Here is a 21,985-nt window from a genome sequence, read left to right on the forward strand (position 1 = left end):
TAATTTGCATACTCACTCCTGATTGGCTGGTGGGCATCAAAAGGTATGGTCAATTTGCATCTTACTCTTTTATTAGTGTAGATACATTATTCTATCTGTTTGGGTAGCTTTTATTCATTCATTTTTTTCAGAATTTTATTTAAAAAATATTTTTATTAATTTCAGAGAGGAAAGAGAGAGAGACAGAGAAACATCAATGATGTGAGAGAATATTCGATCAGTTGTCTCCTGCATGCTCCCCACTAGGGAGATCAAGCCTGCAATCAGGACATGTGACCTGACCAGGAATCAAACTGTAACCTCCTTATTAATGGGTCAACCACTGAGCCATGCTGGCCAGGCCAGAATTTTCTTTTACGTTTTTCATTTGAACATGTGAACTTAAATGAGCTTGTTTTGGTCTTAAAAATCTTGCTGATATTTTAATCAAATCATAATAAATTTATAACCAACATTAGGAGATTGACATCATTATGGTTTGTTGTTGTTGTTTTTTACTCAAGAATACGATGTTACTGTCCAGTTGTTCAAGTGTCAGTTATTGGGTAGCATTTAAAAATTTTATTTATACAGATTGTGCACATTTTTGTTAAGATCATTCCTAGGCATCTTATGTTTTGTTGCCATTGTACATTTTCTTTGATTATATATTTCATGTACTGTTTTAAAGGATATGTATTTATATGCATGTTATCTCTCTCTTTCTCTCTGAAATAAATTAAAAAATGTGAAATGAGTAAGATTATTGATTGTTAGCAAAAAAAAATCAATATGAACTTTTGTTTCTTCATCATATAAGCAAGTATTCAGACATTTTGGGAGTACATGTCTATCACCATTTCCTGAACAAAGATTTTAAAAAATATATGGTAATACTGATTTTCAGAGAGGGAGGAAGGGAAAGGGAGAGAGAGACTGAAACATTGATGAGATAGAGATATCACTTCAATCGGCAGCCTCCTGCATGCCTTCTTCTGGGGACTGAACCCACAACCCTGGCATGTGCCCTGACCAGGAATCAAACCAGCAGCCTCTTGGTGCCTGAGAGAATACTCAATCCACTGAGCCACACCAGCCAGGCTGAACTGAGATTTAACAATTAAGCTGAAGTAACTTATTCTCAACTGAATGATTATGTCAATGAATGCGGAACAACTTACTAATTTATCTTGTGTATGTAAAATTTTATTTAAAGTTTCAAAGGTGAGAGCGCAGCATTGGAATTGTAAGGATATAGGCTGCTTGAGGAAGGGGACAGGCAGACCGCCTGGGACAGCGCCGGAATTGGTCGTGCTGAGTAGAGGTAGGAAAGAGGTGGCCAGCCAGTTCATTTGGCTGCAGCTGGCCACTTGGTAACATGCGCTTTCATTCCCCTCTGAGAGCCGTCCCATTTTATCCAGTTTGGTCAACATGGATTTCAGGGAAATTCTCATGATAGCTTCTAAAGGACAAGGAGCCAACAGCATACCGAAAAGGTATAGTTTGGCAGTGGGTCCACCCAAAAAAGACCCTAAAGTTAAGGGTGTCCAATCAGCAGCATACAAGCTTTTCTCAGAAGAAAAGTGGAGGAGCTCGGACAAACAGCCTTAGAGAAAAAAAAAAAAAAAAAAAAAAGGAGAAAAGAAGAACTAGTGAAAAAGTGAATTGAGCTAGAACATGCGAAGAAAGCAAGAGCTATAGCCAAGAGGACAAAGGACAATTTCCATGGTTAAATGGGATTCCTGTTGAGGAAAAGTTAAAGAAAAGACAGGCAATGGAAAGCCACTAGTCAGGGAACAGACCAAGAGTATGAAATGGAAGAATTCTTAGAATACAATCAAGCAGCATCAGAGCAAGAACCTCCTCCCAAAGTTGAAAGTAAACCAAAGGTCCCCCTTAAAAGTGCCCCACCATCATGAACATCACTGACCTACTCAGGCTGGCTGTGAAAAAGCAGTATGATGTGAGAGTCCATGTCCCACTTGGTTCTGGGTTTGGGATCTGCAGAAGGGCTGTGGGCAAATGATGAGACAAGACAAGAAATAATAATTTGGAAATAATGGGGGCCAGTCGGAGAGTCCAATGCAAGGGCAAGGACTTCACTGGTGCCCAGGCCCTGACAGCCTTTTATTCAATTTTAGATACACATATTGCCCTTAGGCAGGCAACTCTGGTAACAGACAGACTATCTTAAAGGTCAGTAAATATTAGTAAAGATTTACTTTGAGACTATATGGTCAGGAAATTGCTTGAGCCAGCATTGTCTCAACTAAACAATCAGTGCATAGCTTTGGCCCATGCCAGAGCTCAAGGGTCACGAGCCTTCTGCATTCCTTGTTTACACTTTTCTGAGAGGGAAGGCAATGGGTAGCTTCCAACATCTCCCCCTTCTCTTTTTCTTAATAAATGTTGAAAAGTGAATGCCACCTGAAGGGCTCAAGTCCTTTTAAGACTCTTCATTCCACATCTGCAGACTAGAAATAAACATAAGAATAAAAATGAGACAAGCAATAGTGGTTATGCTGAGAGGCAGATGTAAGGAGATCCAGTGGAAGAGATTAAATTCGTTCATGTCTCTTTAAAATTTCTGCCAGGCATCTAAGGAATTAGTTTATAAGTTTGCCTGGGATAATTGTACAATATGCTGTTGTAATTCTAAAATATCAAGGGTTGTATTATCTTTACCCCAAGCACCAAGGTGATTTTTTATTGATTCCCAATAGGGAATGGGGGGGGGGGTGTGTAACACAAATCTGGAAAAAATTATAATGACACTACAATGATATTCTTTGCTCTAAGCTGTGGATTTTATCACCCATCCACAAGACTGTAGACTTTAATGGTGATAATTCTATCTCAAACTGGCTATCAATTCTTTTTTGTATAGACCGGTTGTACAAACTGAGAAGTTTGAACATTTTGTACCATGGATGAAGCAGCAATGCCCACAGAAGTAAGTAATGTTACGAGGGCAAAGAGTCCTGCAATTAACATTCCAGGAAATCTTTTTCGTCTTTTTAAGATTTTTACCAGATCATGTAACAGTTAGCAGGTTTGATGAGATTCCCAAGGCTCGGTTAGGTGAGTAGGAAACTAAGCGAAAGCCGGTTGTTTTAAAATCATGAGGGAATCCTTTTGGAATGTAAAATTAATACAATGGGATAGTGTGCAGCCTGCGCATGACACCTCATACAGATGGCTTGTAATATTAAGGTGCATCTGGATGGGGCCTGAGAGGAGTACAAACGGGGATCAAATACGCAGGCGGTGGCAAATACTGTCTTATTGGGAGTTCCCCATAAGGTACGAATGGAATTATTTGAGCTATAGTTAAAACTATACTATTTAATAGGTGCAAGTGCAGCAGGTTATTTCCATTATGTATTTTTTAGGGGCCAATTGTCATGTTGAAATTGAGATCCAACAAATCCTCCTCCATGCCATGAAATGGAGTGATTAGCTTCAACATATAGATAGGATGCGTTCCCCTTCCATTTTAGGGTGCGGTTGTTACTATATGCAAACCCATAGGGGCTCCAATGCACAAAGAAAAAAACTGTTATTAAGTTTGCTGCTGGTGGGGTGGTCACTATAACAGTCTTGCCAATTAATTTCTTCCTTGGTGGAGTGCCATTCATAAGACTTTTTACATAACGGCTTAGTGTGTGGGGGGGTGTTTTAGTAAAGTTACATTTTCTGCACCTCTCCCCAGAGCAAGTAGTGATAGTAGATGTATTTGGGCTTTTGCTTCCCCCTCCTTTGGTGTCCATGTTAGCCAGAAGCCTCTTTTTAATTTTACACACAAAGGAGCTGTGGTTTGGTTCTGTGTCATACAAAAGGGAAGCTAGGTGGTGATACCCATGTAATTATACTTTGCCCATATACTTCCTTGCCCACCCGTGGTCCTTCTGGGTGACCAAGGTGTTTGGTGTTATTGGTGACTACATTAGGCGGGGGATCAGCCCATGTAAGGTGTCTTACCCATGGAGGGTCAGGAACATAAGTCCAAAATACTTCCCCATTTACCCCGGTAGCATTACCGCACAGCTGATGACTGCTAGCAGGGCAAGAAAGACGTTCTCAGACATTCTTGGGGTTCTGGTCTCCTCACAAATTCTCTCAGCTTTCTGGACCATCTTCTTCACCATCCCGCAGGTGACCTCTGGGCTATTTGTCTCATTCTCCTCCCATTCCTTATCTTCAGTGGGTTTCTTGGGGCTGCTGCTATCTGCGGCTGGGGTAGTCGATTGTCTGCAGCTGTAAGGCATGGCTCCAGGTGCAAGGTCCTCATTAACCTGGCCAGTTCCTCCCTCGGATCCATGTTGAAGTTTAATATTTCTTGTGGGAATCCACATGGGCTTTGAGACATTTTCTGGAAGTATACAAGCGTAGCCTTGACCAAATGTTAACAGGGGGTTGGGGCCCTTCCATAAACCAGACTCGGGATCTTTCCATTTAACCAGACCATTTTCCTTTGGCTTATCCTGACACCAGTTTATTTCCATGGGTGTCTTGCCATCAGCATCACAAGTGAAAAAGTTTAAAGTAATTAAGGCTTAGTATAGTCCACCTAAAGGCGATTTCTCCATATTCCCCCTTTTCTGTTTTTCAAGTTGGGATTTTAGCCTATGATGCTGGCATTCTATAATTGCCTGTCCCTGTGAATTATATGGTATTCATGTAATGTGCTGAATTTTCCACTTTTTACAAAATTGCTGGAAATGACAGGTTGTGTAAGCTGGTCCATTGTCAGTTTTAATGATTTTTGGAATGGCCATGACGGCAAAAGCAGCTAGGCAATGATTAATAACCTGTTTTGCCATTTCCCCTGTACATGCAGTAGCCCATAGGCCCTTTGAAAAGGTATATACAGAGACATGCAATGCCCCAAGGTGTCCAAAAGGAGTATAATGTGTTACATCCATTTGCCAGATATGTTCCCTTATCAATTCTTGAGGGTTAATTCCTGTATTAGACCCTTGAGGCAGATGTAATATGCAAGTGGAACATTCTCTGATAATCTGTTTTGTCTGCTGTGGAGTGATCGAGAATTGTTTGAACAACATTTTGGCAGGTTGATGAGATTCTGAAGCCTGTTTTAATACAGCAACCAACTGATCAGCATGTGCATTTCCTTTTGTTAGCCGGCCAGGTAATACACTGTGAGCCCTGATGTGAGTGTACAATCTGCTGAACTTGTTTAAATAGTAAAAAATAAACTTTGGTCACTGAGCCATTTTAACTGAACAGTTTCAATTCTATTCACTAGGCCTGCAGCATAAGAAGAGCCAGAGATAATATTAACAAGCTCTTGGAAATCCTGCAATGCAACCTTAATAGCCTCTAATTCAATTCTTTGTACAGAAGTATGACTGGTCAGTCTGACTCGGTCTGAATTCATTGTATGATAGGCAGCTTTACCATTCGATGATCCATCAGTAAAAACAGTTAATGCTCCAGGAATAGGTTCCTGCCTAGTATTTTTTGGTATAATAAGGGGGTATAATATAAAAATTGTAGTAATTTGTCTTTTAATAGGTGACAACTAAGTTCCCCTGAGTATCCACTTAGTCCAATTTGCCAATTCAAATCAGTGTGAAATAATATTTCTAATTGCTTCCCAGTGAGGGGAAGGTAAATGCATTGGGGTTCTTCTCCTCTAAGCTGCCTGCAGCGCTTTCTAAGTTGAGGTATCAACTGAGCCATAAGTTCTATATATTAACTGCAGTTTTAGAGGATTGATGCCCTAGGTGGACCCATTCAATAATAGCAGGAGAGTTTTTTGGAAGATGACACCAGTGGGACTATTTGCAGTAGGGTTAATCTGTCCCAATAAAGGCAATTCAGGCTCTACCCATGCTACTTGGGCTGAGGAGATTGTCTGTTCAATTCTTAGAAACTCATTCCTAGCTTCATCTGTTAATGTTCAGGATGAGGAAAGATTAGAGTCACCCGTAGGCATATTAAATAAATTTGCCATTTCTGCTGTAGAGATTTTCAGATAAGGTCTTAACCAGTTAATGTCCCCTAATACTTTTTGAAAGTCAGTTAAAGTTTTAAGGCAATCTTATTTCCACCTTTTGAGGCCTAATGCGTTGGTTTTCAATTATGGTTCCCAGATATTTGAAAGGCGTTTCTTTCTGTACCTTTTCTGGAGCAATTTTTACATCGCCAAAGTCTGCTCTTCCCATGGACTTGCTAAGAGCAAGTCATCCATGTAATGAATAATGTAAAATCGAGAATATTTGTCCCTTAAAGGCTGAACAGCTTGAGCTACATATTTTTGACACTAGGTGGGGCCATTGGCCATTCCTTGAGGCAAAACTTTCCATTGATATCTTTTCATGGGTTTTATATTTATTAATAGCTGGCACTGAAAATGCAAATCTCTGTTTATCTTGAGGTGCCAAGGGAATGGTGAAGAAACAATCCTTAAGATCTACTACTATAAGAGACCAATCTAGAGGGATTTGCAAAGGCGCTGGGAGTCCAGGCTGTAAAGCTTCCATGGTATGCATAGTAGTGTTAACCGCTCTAAGATCATGTAACAATTGCCATTTTCCTGCTGCCTTCTTAGGTATAGTAAATATAGGTGTATTCCAAGGACTATTGGAAGGCTCTACGCTCTATTTGTTCTTGTTGTTCTTGTATTAATTCATGAATATGACCTAATTTCTCCTTGGTTAATGGCCACTGATCCAGCCATATAGGTCTATCATCTTTCCATTGTATAGGATCTGCATGAGGGTGAGGAGATTGAGCAGTAACCACTCCTCAAAAGGTTGATATCCTAATCCTCGTCTTCCTGGGTTTCCTTTGGCTTGGATGGGCTCTTTAATTCCCTGATTATTTTTTCCTAAGCTTTGACCAGTCTGATATCCCATCTGAGTTATTAACTGCTGTCCTTTGCCGGTAATAATACAAGCTCGTAAACATTCTAAAACATCCCAGCCCATAAGTTGACTGCAATCCCAGAGACTATGTAAGGCTGAAACCATCCTGTCTGTCCTTCTTCACCTTGCCACCTTAACACTGCAGCACTGCACTGTGTATTATCAGGAACTCTGACCCCCATGATAGAGCTTATAGCTTCTACCATGGACCAACTTGGAGACCAGAATTCTTTGCTGATAATGCTGACATCCGCTCCAGTGTCTCTTAAACCTTTAAACCATTTTCTCTCTATTCTTAAATTAATCATAGGATGGGTTTTGCTAATTTCATGTATCCAATAGATATCTGAGCTTCCAAATCCTTGTGTTCCTCTTTTCCTATTTATAGCTTCACCTTGCTGAATAAAAGGTACAAGTAGTATCTGAGCAATTCTTTGTCCTGAAGTAATTTGCATAATATGATTACATTCTAATATTACCTTAATTTCTCCCTCAACAGTCTGAATCTATGACTCCAGGCAGAACAGTTAGTCCTTTCAGAGTTTTTCCACTTCTCCCTAAGATTAATCCTAAAGTTCTTGGTGGCACAGGTCCCCAGATTCCTGTAGGAACAGCTTGCCGAACCATATCGGGGGTCAAAGTGACCGCTATAGTACTGTTAAAAACTAAGCCTGCGCTCCCTGGAGTGGCTCAGATGAGGGAGTCCACTGTGGGCCTTGCAGGGCAAATTTCCCCTATTGATGATGGGGCTGGGGGGCCGTTTCCCTTTGGTTGGCCATTCTCTATGTCTTGATCTAATGGCTGCCCATTTTTATGAAATTTTGATCTACATTAACCAACCCAATGGTTTCCCTTCTGACTTCTAGGACACATAGAGGTTTAATCTGTGTTGATTGAATTGGGAGGCAGAATGCTCACGCCTTTCCCTAGATCGCCACCTTGTGTCCTTCTTGGTTGCTTACATTCTTTTTTAAAATGTTCTGTTCTTCCACAATTATAACACCTTTTATTCCCCACTGTTACAGTGGCAGCGAGTAAGTTTGCTTGAAAAGTGCCTGGCCCCACATTCTGACATGCTCGAATCATTTCTGTAATGGTACTATTTTTTCTCAGAGGCGTCAGGCATTTCTTACAATCAGCATTGGCATTTTCATAAGCTAATTGCTGAATTAAAATGTCTCCTGCTGTTTCATGTTGAATCTGTCATCTCACTGCTTGAGTGAGGCAAGCCATAAAGTCAGAAAATGACTCTGTAGGTCCCTGCATACATTTACTAAAAGCTCCCTCAGGGTCCCCTTTTGATGGTAAAGCCCACCAAGCTCTTCTTCCACAAAGTCTAATTTGCTCATATGCCTGTTGCACATAATTTAGCTGATTTTGCATGTCATTATATTGTCCCAGTCCTGTCAGCATTTCATAAGTTATTTGAGCATTCAGCCCGCAGTTTGCATGGGCTTGCTCCTGACATTTCTCCAAAAATTCTCCCTTCCATAGTAAATAATCTCCTCCGTGAGCCAGAGAATACCAATCATAAGGAGCTAAGAATGCTTCAGAAATATTAGTCATAATTTCTCCAGTAAAAGAGCTATAGGACCATTCTGGACTATGCTTTCACGCAAGGCCTTTATCATTTTAAAGTAAAATTTTTCATCTGTCTTATTATATGGTTCAGGAGCTGTGGGTCAGATACTTGTATAATAGGAAAAGCAAGGTGGTCCTCCACCGTCATGTCCTTTAATCCTTCTCAGATAGCTCTTTGCATAGGTGATTCTATTAATGGTGAATTAAATGTTTCAGGATTAGGACATGGAGGTGGAGGGGGCCATGAAGGCCATTCCTCCAATTTTTCTTTTTGCTCCTCTTTAGGAGTGGAAGGTGCAAGGGGAGGGGGTTTATCCTCTTTTGTTTCTCTAGAAGGCTCTAGCAAATGCAATACCATGTTCCACAAGGAGAAACAATTTGGAGGCAAATTTTTCCCCTGCTGCTGAGGTTCTTTCAAGTTCTGACTAACTCTTTCCCAACATTCAACATCTAATGTACCTTCTTCAGGAAACCAGGGATTATGTTCTATAATAATATGCAAAAACTGTAAGAGAATACCTTCTGACACTTTAATTCCATTATCCTTAAGCATGCAAACCAAAAGGCTACAATAAAGCTTCTCCCCTTTTGACAAATTCTGCCCTATTAGCCAGGCTAAAAAAAGATATTCCCACCCTACTTACAAATCTCGACTTCTGCAGCTGGCTGTGGGCTTTGCACGCGGCAAATTTCCCCACCTCGCTGGTGAAACTTAGTTTCTGTGCTCCAGGCAAATCTTCTTTTCCAGACATCCATCATTCAAGGTGCCAGATGTGAGAGTCCACGTCCCGCATGGCTCAGGGTTTGGGATCTGGAGAATGGCCGTGGTCAAATGATGAGACAAGACAAGAAATAATAATTGGGAAATAATGGGGGGCCAGGCAGAGAGTCCAATGCAAGGGCAAGGACTTCACTGGTGCCCAGGCCCTGCCAGCCTTTTATTCAATTTTAGATACACATATTGTCCTTAGTCAGGCAGGCAATTCTGGTAACAGAAAGACTATCTTAAAGGTCAGTAAATATTAGTAAAGAAATCTTTGAGTCTAGTTGGTCAGGAAATTGCTTGAGCCACCATTGTCTCAACTAAACAATCATTGCATAACTTTGGCCCTTGCCAGAGCTCAAGGTTGATGAGCCTTCTGCATTCCTTGTTTACACTTTTCTGATAGGGAAGACAATGGCTAGCTTCCAACAGTATGAACCAGTGGAAATCAAGGTAGTGAAAAAAAAAAAACACACACAGAAAAGTGGCCTATGATTGCACAAGAACTTAGGGAGTGAAAACTTCTTGAATGAAGACATATGAAAAAGAAGCCTGAAGCAGATGCAGGACTACCTCTGACCAAAATGGTGCCCTCTCATACTGAAAGTATGGGCACAATACCTAGCAGAGTTTCCAGGGACAAGCATCCTTCTTCCAAAGGTACTCCCCTTCCTCATGCTGAGAATAAATCCAGACCCCACACAGATAATAAGAAACATTTAGGTTTGTTTTCATCCAAATCCATGCCAGGAGAGAGGACCAAAGTAGGATCTAGCAACTGTTCCCAAGCCTCACTTCAGAAGGACCATGACAGGCCTGTTTTCAATGGGGCTGGAAAGACCCACTGAGCACCTTTTCACCAAGTGTTCCAAAGACTTCTGCTAAAGGGACTCAGAAATCTGTTACTGAGCACACAGCCAAAAATCTCCTCTCTATCCTAGCCATTCCAGACCTGGACCTGTGGTCTCCCCACATAAGGCTAAGAGTCCAAGTGTCAGGCCATCAGGCAGCAGCTCCAGCCCAGCTCCTGGGCAGCCCATCACAGGGAGTCTTCAGCCTATGGTTAGTTCTGGCTCCATGCCCAGGCACCAGAATGGCAGCTCCAGCTCAGGACCTGAGCGATCAATCACTGGGACCAAGAGGCCAGCCAGTGACTTAAATCCTCCTGGAAGGACAGTCAGCAGTACAGATGGCTCTGGATGACCCATCAGTGGCTCCGGTGGTTCTAGGAAGTCAGTGGTCAGTTCTGGTGACTCTGGGTTGTGGCCTGTGCACAATCCACATAACCGACGACCAATGAGTGGCTCAGTGCCCCCTAAGCAGTCAGTCAGTGGCTCTGGGCGATCAGTAAGTGGCACAGTTTCAGCAGGACAGACTGTCAGCAATTCAGGCCCTAGAAGACCAGTGAGCAGCTTGGGACCTGGGTGAATAGTTAGTAGCTTAGATCCCCCCATAAGCCCAAATGCACTTTTGTCTCAGAAACAATATCTTCTAAGAATATCATTACCTGGCCCACCAATGGACAGATGAATGGAGCTGGCTACAGATCTGCCCAACGTTCTCAAGGGTTTCCCTTCCCTGGTGGTTACAAAAGACAGTGAGAATATGAAAAGGTTGAAGATGAGAACTATGACTCCAAAATGGAAGATTTTATCAAAGATGAAGGAGAGTCTCAGGAAGAAATATCTAAGCATATTTTTTGGCTATGATGAAAAAAAAAATACAAAGATGAAGGAGCAAAGAGTTTAAGACCAGGTATGCAAGATGACTTAGAGGAAATGAGATGGGAGGAAGAAGCAACAAAATGCAGAGAGCTCAAGAAGCTGAAAAGACGTTAGCTGCTGCTTTTATTTACTTTTGTGAAACACTGGAGACACTCTACTGCAAAGAAGTCCTGCCTTTGGACTGAAGAAGCCCATTACCATTTTAGATTTACTAGTGGCCCAGTGCATGAAATTCATGCACAGGGGTGGGGGAAGGTGTCCCTTAGCCCGGCCTGCACTCTCTCCAATCTGGGACCCCTTGGGGGATGTACAGGATCGGGCCTACACCGGCAGTTGGAGATCCCTCTCACAATCCAGGACTGCTGGCTCGTAACCACTTGCCTGCCTACCTGACTGCCTGCCTGATTGCCCCTAACCACTTCTGCCTGCCAGCCTGATCACCCCCTAACCACTCCCCTGCCGGCCTGATTGACACCTAACTGCTCCCCAGCTGGCCTGATTCCCCCCAACTGCCCTCCCCGGGCACAACCTGCCTTCTCCACCGGGACCCGCCTGCTCTCCGTGAGGTGGAGGAGATGCTGGGACCCCCCAGGCCTCACCACACAAAGTTGCTGGTGGGTCCCGCCTCCTCTGTGCACTTGGCCATCTTGTGGCAGCCATCTTGTGGCAACGTCACATGTGAGTGCCACCTAGGTTTTTATTAGTATAGATACTTGGATCCTCGAGGACAAGGAATGGATACTATACACTGAGAGGCCAGATTATTATGATCTCTGAACGCATAATTTTCTGGCCACTCAGTGTGTATGTATATATATATATATATATGTGTATATATATATATATATATATATATATATATATATACACATATATATATATATATCCTATCTAATAAAAGAGTAATATTCAAATTGACCGTACCTCCGCTATTCCCACAAGCCATGCCCAACAGCCAATCAAAAGCGAGTATGCAAATTAACCCAACCAAGATGGCTGCAGCCACAGAGAGAGCAAGAGGCTTGGGTTTCCCCAGCAACAGAGGAAGCCAAGCTTTCTGCCTGCCCTGGCTGGCCCAGGCATGCGCTCAAGGCTACAAAGTTTCAATTATAGAAGATAAATAAATCCCAATAAAAATGGCGGCAGCCACGTAGCTGGAGAGAGCATGACAGCATGACGCTTGAGTTTCCCCTGACGATGGAGGAAGCCAAGTTTCCGCAGCCCTGGCCTGCCTTGGCCTCCACTCAAGGCTACAAAGTTTCAATTATAGAAGATAAATAAATCCCAGATACCAGGGCCTCTGCTTGGGTCACCGGGGGCCGTGGCCAGCCTGCAAACCACCACAGTCCCCTTCACCCAGGCTGCCCCACAGCCCAAGAGAACCCCCACCCTGATCTGAGATAACCTTCAGGGCATAGCAGCCATCCCCCACAGATGCACCAGGCCTCTATGCTATCTAATCCTATCTAATAAATGAATAATATGCAAACTGACCGTCACTCTAATACACAAGATGGCTGCCCCCATGTGGACACAAGATGCCCACTAAAAGATGGCCAGCAGGGGAGGGCAGTTAGGGGTGACCAGGCCAGCAGAGGAGGGAAGTTGGGGGTGACGGAGTCAGCAGGGAATGGCAGTTGGGGGAGACCCAGGCCTGGAGGGGAGAGCAGTTGGGGGGGACCAGGCCTGCAGGGGAGGGCAGTGAGGGGCAAACAGGCTGGCAGGGGAGCAGTTGGCATCAATCAGGCTGGCAGGGGAGTGGTTAGGGGGTGATCAGGCTGGCAGGCAGAAGCAGTTAGGGGCAATCAGGAAGGCAGGCAGGCGAGCAGTTGGGAGCCAGCAGTCCTGGATTGTGAGAGGGATGTCCGATTGCCCTTTTAGGCCTGATCCTAGGTTCGGGCCTAAACGGGCAGTCGGACATTCCTCGAAGGGTCCCAGATTGGAGAGGGTGCAGGATGGGCTGAGGGACACACCCCCCCATGCAAGAATTTTATGCACTTGGCCTCTAGTATATATATACGTACACACACACACACACACACACACACACACACACACACTCATATATATGGCCCAGTGAGTGCATGAATTTGTCCATGGGTGGGGTCCGGCCAGCCTGGCCAGGGGCAGGGGACATGGGTGGTTGGCTGGCCTGCCTGCTGGTCAAGAGGACAATTTGCATATTAGCTTTTAATAATGTAGGATATACACTGAGTGGCCAGATTATTATGCATTTAGAGATCATAATAATCTGGCCACTCAGTGTATATTTTGAGCATAAAGTATTTTCAAATACCTTCCACTGTGAAAGCTGTAGTACAGATGACATAATGCCCAGTGAGTGCTCTTAGGAAGTTAACTGCTCACAGGTGCCAGCTTTGATCCTGATGAGCTATGCACTCTAATGTGGGGCCCACTCAACAGACAGCCAATCTTCTTTTGTTCCTTTGCTATTTTAAAAAGGAAAAAATATTGCCTCTTGACTTCCATAATTCTGTTGATGGGTGAGTAGGGCAATGGCCAGCTCCCAATCAAACTTATTTTGTGTTTTTATGAGGAATCTGGTCCTTCCATGAATGTTGTCAGTAATAAAGTGACCTGTTCTAGTCTATATATTTGGATTGAGAACTTGAAAATGTAGAGTAGGCTTTATAATTATACTAGAGGCCCGGTGAATGAAATTCTTACAGGGGTGTGTGTGTCCATCAGCTCAGCTTGCACCCTCTCCAATCTGGGACCCCTTGAGAGATTTTCGACTGCCTGTTTAGGCCCGATCCTGGCCTAAACGGGCAGTCGGACATCCCTCTCACAATCCAGGACTGCTGGCTCCCAACTGCTCACCTGCCTGCCTTCCTGATTGCCCCTAACTGCTTCTGCCTGCCAGCCTGATCACCCCGTAACCACACCCCTGCCAGCCTGATTGATGCCTAACTGCTCCCCTGCGAGTCTGTTTACCCCTAACTGCCCTCCCCTGCAGGCCTGGTCACCCCTAACTGCTCTTTCCTGCAGGCCTGGGTTCCCCCCAACTGCCATTCCCTGCTGACTCCGTCACCCCCAACTTCCCTCCTCTGCTGGCCTGGTCACCCCTAACTGCCCTCCCCTGCAGGCTTGATCGACCCCAACTGCCCTCCCTTGCAGACCTGGTCCCTCCCAACTGCCCTCCCCTGCTGGCCATCTTGTGGCGGCCATCTTGTGTCCACATGGGGGCAGCCATCTTTGACCACATGGGGGTAGCCATCTTGTGTGTTGGAGTGATGGTCAATTTGCACATTACTCTTTTATTAGATAGGATAGAGGCCTGGTGCACGGGTGGGGGCCAACTGGTTTGCCCTGAAGGGTGTCCCGGATCAGGGTGGGGGTTCTCTTGGGGCATGGGGCAGCCTGGGTGAGGGGCCTGTGGTGGTTTCCAAGCCGGCCACACCCCCCGGCAACCCAAGCGGAGGCCCTGGTATCTGGGATTTATTTATCTTCTATAACTGAAACTTTGTAGCCTTGAGCAGAGGCCTGGGCTGGCCAGGGTCTGCAGGAAAGCTTGGCTTCCTCCATTGCCGGAGAAACCCAAGCTTCCTGCTCTCTCTGTGGCCGCAGCCATCTTGGTTGCATTAATTTGCATACTCACTCCTGATTGGCTGGTGGGCGTGGTTTGTGGGCATAGCAGAGGTATGGTAAATTTGCATATCACTCTTTTATTAGATAGGATGGATGTCATCTCTGTGACTTTGAAATAAAATGTAGAATAAATTATATTGTATTCTATATTCATGGATTGGAAGCTGAGCATTCTTATTCACTGATTTAGGTGATTAGACAATTAACAAAAAAATTTCATGTAAAAAAACAAATTATGTTATATGGTGTAAGAATATTCTTTTCCAAATTTTCCTTACAGATTTATTGTAAAATAGACAATGTTACTGTGCTGATTTTTATCAAAAAAGTCATTTTATATTGTAGAAAAAATATTTTATTCAAAGATTAGAATTGAAAGAGTAGTAGTTTAAAAACTAAGCAAGTGACACGTGAGGGTCCCCTTACTCCCCCATCATAAAGATATTTTGGAATCCAAAGTGTCCTTGTGTCTCTTGATGTTAATGACTTTGTATTTTTATCTTAAAATTCCTTAGCAATTAATGGCAATAAAACAAAAGCTAAATTCATGCGTATCGAGAGAAAATAAATAAATAAATAAAGTTTCAAAGAGTACCAAAATTTTGCATTGGATGTACTGATTTTAAGCTCATTGTTAAGAAATAAAAATTGTCTCCAATTCCTTTCTAAAAGATTTAGTTGGAAAACACTGGTGTAAGAAGAGAACTTTACCAGAGGTTTCTTTTAATTTTTTTAAATTCTTTATTGTTTGAAGTATTACATATGTCTCCATTTCCCCAATTTGCCTCTCCCTGGCGGCTCCCACCCCCTCAGCACATGCCCTCACTCCCTATTGTCTTTGTCCATTCGTTATGCACACATACAAGTCCTTTGGTTCATCTCTTACCTCACACTCCCACCCTCCCCTGCCTTCCCTCTGAGGTTAGATGGTCTGTTCGATCCTTCTAAATCTCTGGATCTATTTTTGTTCATCAGTTTATGTTGTTCATTATATTTCACAAATGAGTGAGATAATGTGATATTTATCTTTCTCTTCAGGACCATCCATGCTGTTGCAAATGGTAGGAGTCCCTTCCTTTTTACAGCAGTATAGTATTCCATTGTGTAGATGTACCACAGTTTTTTAATCCACTTACCTGCTGATGGGCACTTAGGCTGTTTCACATCTTAGCTATTGTAAATTGTTCTGCTATGAATATAGGGGTGCATATATTCTTTCTGACTGGTGTTTCTAGTTTCCTGGAATACAGTCCTAGAAGTGGGATCACTGGGTCAAATGGCAGTTCCATTTTTAGTTTTTTGAGGAAACTCCATACTGTTCTCCACAGTGGCTGCACCAGTCTGCATTATCACCAGCAGTGCATGAGGGTTCCTTTTTCTCTGCATCCTGCCAACACTTGTCATTTGTTGACTTTTTGATGATTGCCATTCTGACAGGTGTGAGATGGTACCTCATTGTCGTTTTGATTTGCATCTCTCGGATGATTAGTGACTTTGAGCATGTTTTCATATGTCTCTTGGCCTTCCTTCTGTCCTCCTATGAAAAATATCTGTTTAGATCTGTTGCTCATTTTTTGATTGGGTTGTTTGTCTTCCTTTGGTTAATTTGTACGAGTTCCCTGTAAATGTTGGAGATTAAACTCTTATCGGTGATAACACTGGCAAATATGTTCTTCCATGCAGTGGGCTTTCTCGTTGTTTTCTTGATGATTTCGTTTGTTGTGCAGAAGCTTTTTATTTTGATGTAGTACCATTTGTTTATTTTCTCTTTAGTTTCCATTGCCCTAGGGGCTATATCAGTGAAGATATTGCTTTGGCATATGTCTGAGATATGGCTGCCTGTGGATTCCTCTAATATTTTTATGGTTTCCTATCTTACATTTAAGTCCTTTATCCATTTTGAGTTTATTTTTGTGTAGGATGTAAGTTGGTGTTCTAGTTTCATTTTATTGCATTTATCTGTCCAATTTCCCCAACCATTTATTGAAGAGACTGTTTTGACTCCATTGTATGCTCTTGCTTCCTTTGTCAAATATTAACTGAACATAATGGCTTGGGTCCATTTCTGGGTTCTCTGTTCTGTTCCATTGATCTATATGTATTTTCTTGTACCAGTACCAGGGAGTTTTGAGAGCAGTGAGTTTGTAATACAGCTTGATATCTGGTATTGAGATCCCTCCTACTTTGTTCTTCTTTCTCAGGATTGCTGCAGCTATTTGGAGTCTTTTTTTTTTTTTTATCCCAGATGAATTTTTGGAGAGTTCGTTTTAGGACTGAGAACTATGCCATTGGCATTTTAATGGGGAGTGCATTGAATCTATAGATTGCTTTGGGTAGTATGGACATTTTAATGATGTTGATTCTATGGTATGTTCTTCCACCTGTTTATGTCTTCCTCTATCTCTTTATTCAGTGTCCTGTAGTTTTCTGAGTACAGGTCTTTTACCTCCTCAGTTAAGTTTATTCCTAGGTATCTTAATGTTTTTGGTGCAATGGTAAATGGGATTTTTTAAACCTCTCTTTCTGTAAGTTCACTATTGGTGTATAAAAATTCCATAGATTTCTTGGCTTAATTTTGTATCCTGCTACATTGCCAAATTCATTTATTAAGTCTAATAATTTTTATGGAGTGTTTGGGTTTTTTTACGTACAGCATCATGTCACCTGTGAATAATTGCAGTTTTATGTATTCTTTTCCAATTTGGATATCTTTTATTTCTTCTTGTTGTCTAATTGCTATGACTAGCACTTCTGGTACTATGTGGAACAGGAGTGGTGACAGTGCGCATCCCTGTCTTGTTCCTGTTCTTAGGGGAAATGGTTCTAGTTTTTGCCCATTGAGTATGCTGTTGGCTGAGGTTTGTCTTATAAGGAAGGCTTTTATTATGTTGATGTATGATCCCTCTATTCCCACTTTGCTGAGGGTTTTTATCAAGAAAGAGTGTTAGATTTTGTCAAAAGCTTTTTCTGCTTCAATTGATATGACTACGTGATTTTTATCTCTCAATTTGTTTGTGTGATGTATTATGTTTATTGATTTGTGGATATTGTACTATCCTTGCATCCCTGGGATAAATCCTACTTGGTCATGATATATGAATTTTTCTGATGTAATGCTGGATCTGGTTTGTTACAATTTTGTAGAGGATTTTGGCATCTATATTCATGAGGGATATTGGCCTATAATTTTCTTTCTTTGTGGTGTCTTTATCTGGTTTTGGTATTAGGGTAATGTTGGCTTCATAGAATGAGCTTGGAAGTGTTGCTTCCTCTTTAATTTTTTGGAATACACTGAGGAGGATTGGTTTTAGTTCTTCTTTGAATGTTTGGTAAAACTCCCCTGTGAAGCCGCTTGGACCTGGGCTTTTGTTTGCTGGAAGCTTTTTGATGACTGCTTCAATTTCCTCCATAGTTATCAGCCTATTGAGATTTTTAGGTTCTTCCTGATTGAGTTTTGGAATCTTGTATTTTTCTAGGAATATGTCCGTTTCCTCTAGGTTGTCTAGTTTGTTGGAATAGAGTTGTTCATAGTAATTTTTTTTTTACAACTAGTGGCCTGGTGCATGAAATTCATGCACATTGAAAGGGAATTAAGTAGAGGAAATATTTTAATATTGCTACTTGACCTTTCTGTATAATAGAAGTGTCAGAGATGAAAGAAAATTAGTAAAATGTATATGGAAATCTCAAATCTTCCTCCTGTCAGTATCTGCGGCGTGCCACGAGACCCAGAGTCAAGTCCCCACCCACCCGCTTGTGCTTTGAAATCACTCGAGACCCAGACCTGGATGGCCCAACCCTCATCAAGCCCCACATTGGCTGGGGTTGCAACCTCAGGTCCCCCGGCCTGGCACTGGGCAGGGGCACAGCCTAAGGTCCCCCATCAAGCCCCGCTGGTTGGGGGGCATGGCCTCAGGTCCCCCAGCTCAGCCTCTGGTCCCCCGACCTGGCCTCCAGTCTTTTAGCCTTGGCACTGGGGCATGGGGCATGGCCTCAGGGCCCCCTGGCCTGGCCTGAGGGCCCCCGGCCCTGGTGTGACAGCGTGATGGCATGACCACGTGATGACCATTTGCATATTAGCTCTTTATTATATAGGATACTTTGTATTTCCATGAGGTCTGTTGTTATTTCACCTGTTTATTTTCTGGTTTTGTTTATTTGGGTCCTCTCTCTTTGCTTCTTGATGAGCCTCTCTGGAGGTTCATCCATTTTGTGTATACTTTCAATGAAAGAGCTCTTGGTTTCGTTGATCTTTTGTATTGTTTTTTGTGTGTGTTTTTTGTCTCTATGTCATTTATTTCTGCTCTGCTCTTTATTATCTCCTTCCTTCTGCTCACTCTGGGCTTTTCTTGTTGTTCTAATTCTTTAAGTTGTAGAGTTAGATGACTTATTATCATTTTTTTCTTGTTTTTTAAGGTAGGCCTGTAGAGCTATAAACTTCCCTCTCAGAACTGCTTTCACTGTGTCCCATAGATTTTGGATTGTTGTGTTTTCATTATCATTTGTTTCCAGGATGTTTTTAATTTCTTCTTTGATCTCTTTGGTAACCCAATCATTGTTTAATAGAATGCTATGCAGCTTCCAAGTGTTTGATTTTTTAATTGTTTTTATTGTAGTTTATTTCTAATATTATGCCATTGTGGTCTGAGAAGATGCTTGATATAATTTCAATCTTCTTGAATTTGAAGAGACTTTGCCTGTGACCCAATATGTGGTCTATCTTTGAATATGTCCATTGTGCACTTGAGAAGAATGTGTATTTACTGGCTTTGGGATGAAATGTTCTGCAGATGTCAATTAAGTCTATCTGATCTAGTGAGTCATTTAGGATTGCTGTTTCTTTACTGATTTTTTGTCTAGATGATTTATCCAGTGATGTCAATGGGGTATTACAGTCCCCTACTATGATTGTATTGTTGTCAATCTCTTCCTTGGTATCTTTGAGGAGGTTTTTTTTAACGTATTTGGGTGCTCCTGTATTGGGTGCATATATGTTTATCAGGGTTATATCCTCTTGTAGTACCGATCCCTTTAGTATTATGTAGTGTCCTTCTTTGTCATTTGTTATGGCATTTACTTTGAGGTATATTTTGTGATACATAAGTATTGGTACCCCAGCTCTTTTTTTTTTTTTTTCATTTGCCTGGAAGATATTTTCCCATCCCTTCACTTTCAGTCTGTGTGAGTCCCTTGTTATAAGGTGGGTCTCTTGTACACAGAAAATGTATGGGTCATGTTTTCTTATCCATTCAGCCACTCAATGTCTTTTGATTGGATCATTTAGTCCGTTTATGTTTTACGTTATTATTGATAGGTAGTTGTTTGTAGCCATTTTTATTATTTGTGCCTGTGTTCCTCCTTCCCTTTTTATCTTTTATTTTTATACCATTCCCTTTAGCATTTCTTGCATTGCTAACTGGGTGGTGATAACCTCCCTTAGCCTTTTTTTTTTTTTTGTCTGTGAAGCTCCTTATTTCCCCTTCAATTTTGAATGGTAGCCTTGCTGAATGTAATATTCTTGTATTCAGTCCTTTGCTTTGCATCACTTTGTAAACTTCCTTCCATTCCTTTCTGTCCTGATGTATTTCTGTTGAGAAGTCATTTGATAATCTAATGGAAGATCCCTGGTACATAACTTTCTGTCTCTCTCTTGCAGCCTCTAAGATTCTCTCTTTGTAAACTAGAAACACGAATCAGAAAGGATATATGCACCCCTATGTTCATAGCAGCACAATTCACCATAGCTAAGATTTGGAAACAGCCTAAGTGCCCATCAGCAGATGAGCGGATTAAAAAACTGTGGTATATCTACACAATGCAATACTATGCTGTGGTAAAAAAGGAGTTCTTACCATTTGCAACAACCTGGATGGAGCTGGAGAGCATTATACTAAGTGAAATAAGCCAGGCAGAGAAAGATAAATATCACATGATCTCACTCATTTATGGAATATAATAACAATATAAACTGATGAACAAAAACAGATCCAGAGACAGAGAAATATCAATCAGAATGTCAAACCTCAGGTAAGGTAGGGGATGGTAGGGGTAAGGGGGAGAGATTAACCAAAGGACTTATATGCATGCATATAAGCTTAATCAATGGACACAGACAACAGGGGGGTAAGGGCATGAATGGGGGATACTGGGAAAATAAGGACACATATATAATACCTTAATCAATAAAGAAATTTAAAAAATATTCTCTCTTTGTTGTTAACAATTGCCATTGTAATTAAGATGTGTCTTGGTGTGGGTCTTTTTGGGTTCATCTTGTTTGGGACTCTGTGCTTGTGTGACTTTTTTCTTCCCCACATCAGGGAAGTATTCTGACGTTATTACTTCAAATATGTTTTCTAACCCTTGTTCCTCTTCCTGTCGTTGTGGCACCCCTATTATTTGTATGTTGCTTCATTTAATGTTGTCCAAAAGTTCCCTTAGGCTCTCCTACTGTCTTTTAGTTTTTTTCCCCAATTGCAGTTCACTTTGGGTGCATTTTTCTTCCCTGTCTTCTAATTCATTAATTCAGTCTTCCGCTTCTCCTAGTCTACTGTTGAAACTTTCCATAGTGTTGTTTATTGAAGCTACATACTCTTTATTTCTTCTTGGTTTTTACATAAGTTGTTGATTTTTTCATCTATCTGGTTTATGAACTGTATAACACTTAGTTTGAATTCTTTTTCTGACATATTGCATACCTCTGTTTCACTTAGCTCAGTTTCTGGCAATTCCTTTTCTTTCCTTTGGGGAATTCTTTGTCTCCCCATTTTGCTCTTACTGAAGGACCTAGGTGTCGAGTCATGCGGGGGCTGCGCCTCAGGCAGCAGTGGCTCCTTGGGTGGCGGTTGCTCCTCGTTTGGCAGAAGCTCCTCTAGTGGGTGCTGCTTGTGCCGCTGCTCGCAGCAGTGGTGGCTCCTCTGGCTGGTGGGGGTGGGTTTATCTTCCATCTGCTGCTCCTTGGAGAGGGGGAGGCTGCTTATGAAGCTGCTGCTCCTTGGATGGTGGTGGGGAGCTTATGCAGCTGCTGCTCATCGGATTGGAGCGGGCTGTGCAAGGCTGCTGCTCATTGAATGGGGATGGGCAGTTCCCACAGCTGCTGCTCCTCGGACAGGGGTAGGTGGCATGCAGCTGCAGATCCTTGGATGGGGGCAGGCTGCTTGTGAGACTGCTGCTCCTCAGATGAGAGTGGGCTGTGCAAGGCTGCTGCTCCTCGGATGGGGGCACGCTGCCCACGGGACTGCTGCTCCTCAGTTCTGAAGACTAGAAGGCCAATATCAAGGTGTCACTGTCAGGGTTGAATTTCCATAAGGACTCTTTTCCTGGTATATAGATGTCTGCTTCTTCACTGTGTCCTCACACAGCTTTTCTTCTCTCTCTGGGCTTCTACTAGTATTTCCACCGTGATGAAGTGGCTCTCACTTCTTCCTCAAGTTGGT

General features: G+C 42.4%; 1 pseudogene across 1 annotated transcript; it reads left to right on the forward strand.

Annotated features, from left to right (window-relative positions):
- Positions 1-1,410: 1,410 nt before the first annotated feature.
- Positions 1,411-11,054, forward strand: LOC308248869 (protein SPT2 homolog; annotated as a pseudogene). The gene is made up of 2 exons: positions 1,411-1,936; positions 9,649-11,054. The product of its transcript is annotated as a protein SPT2 homolog (transcript).
- Positions 11,055-21,985: the final 10,931 nt, after the last annotated feature.

Source organism: Plecotus auritus (genome assembly GCF_963455305.1).
Source record: "Plecotus auritus genome assembly, chromosome: 5".
Classification (NCBI taxonomy): Eukaryota; Metazoa; Chordata; class Mammalia; order Chiroptera; family Vespertilionidae; genus Plecotus; species Plecotus auritus.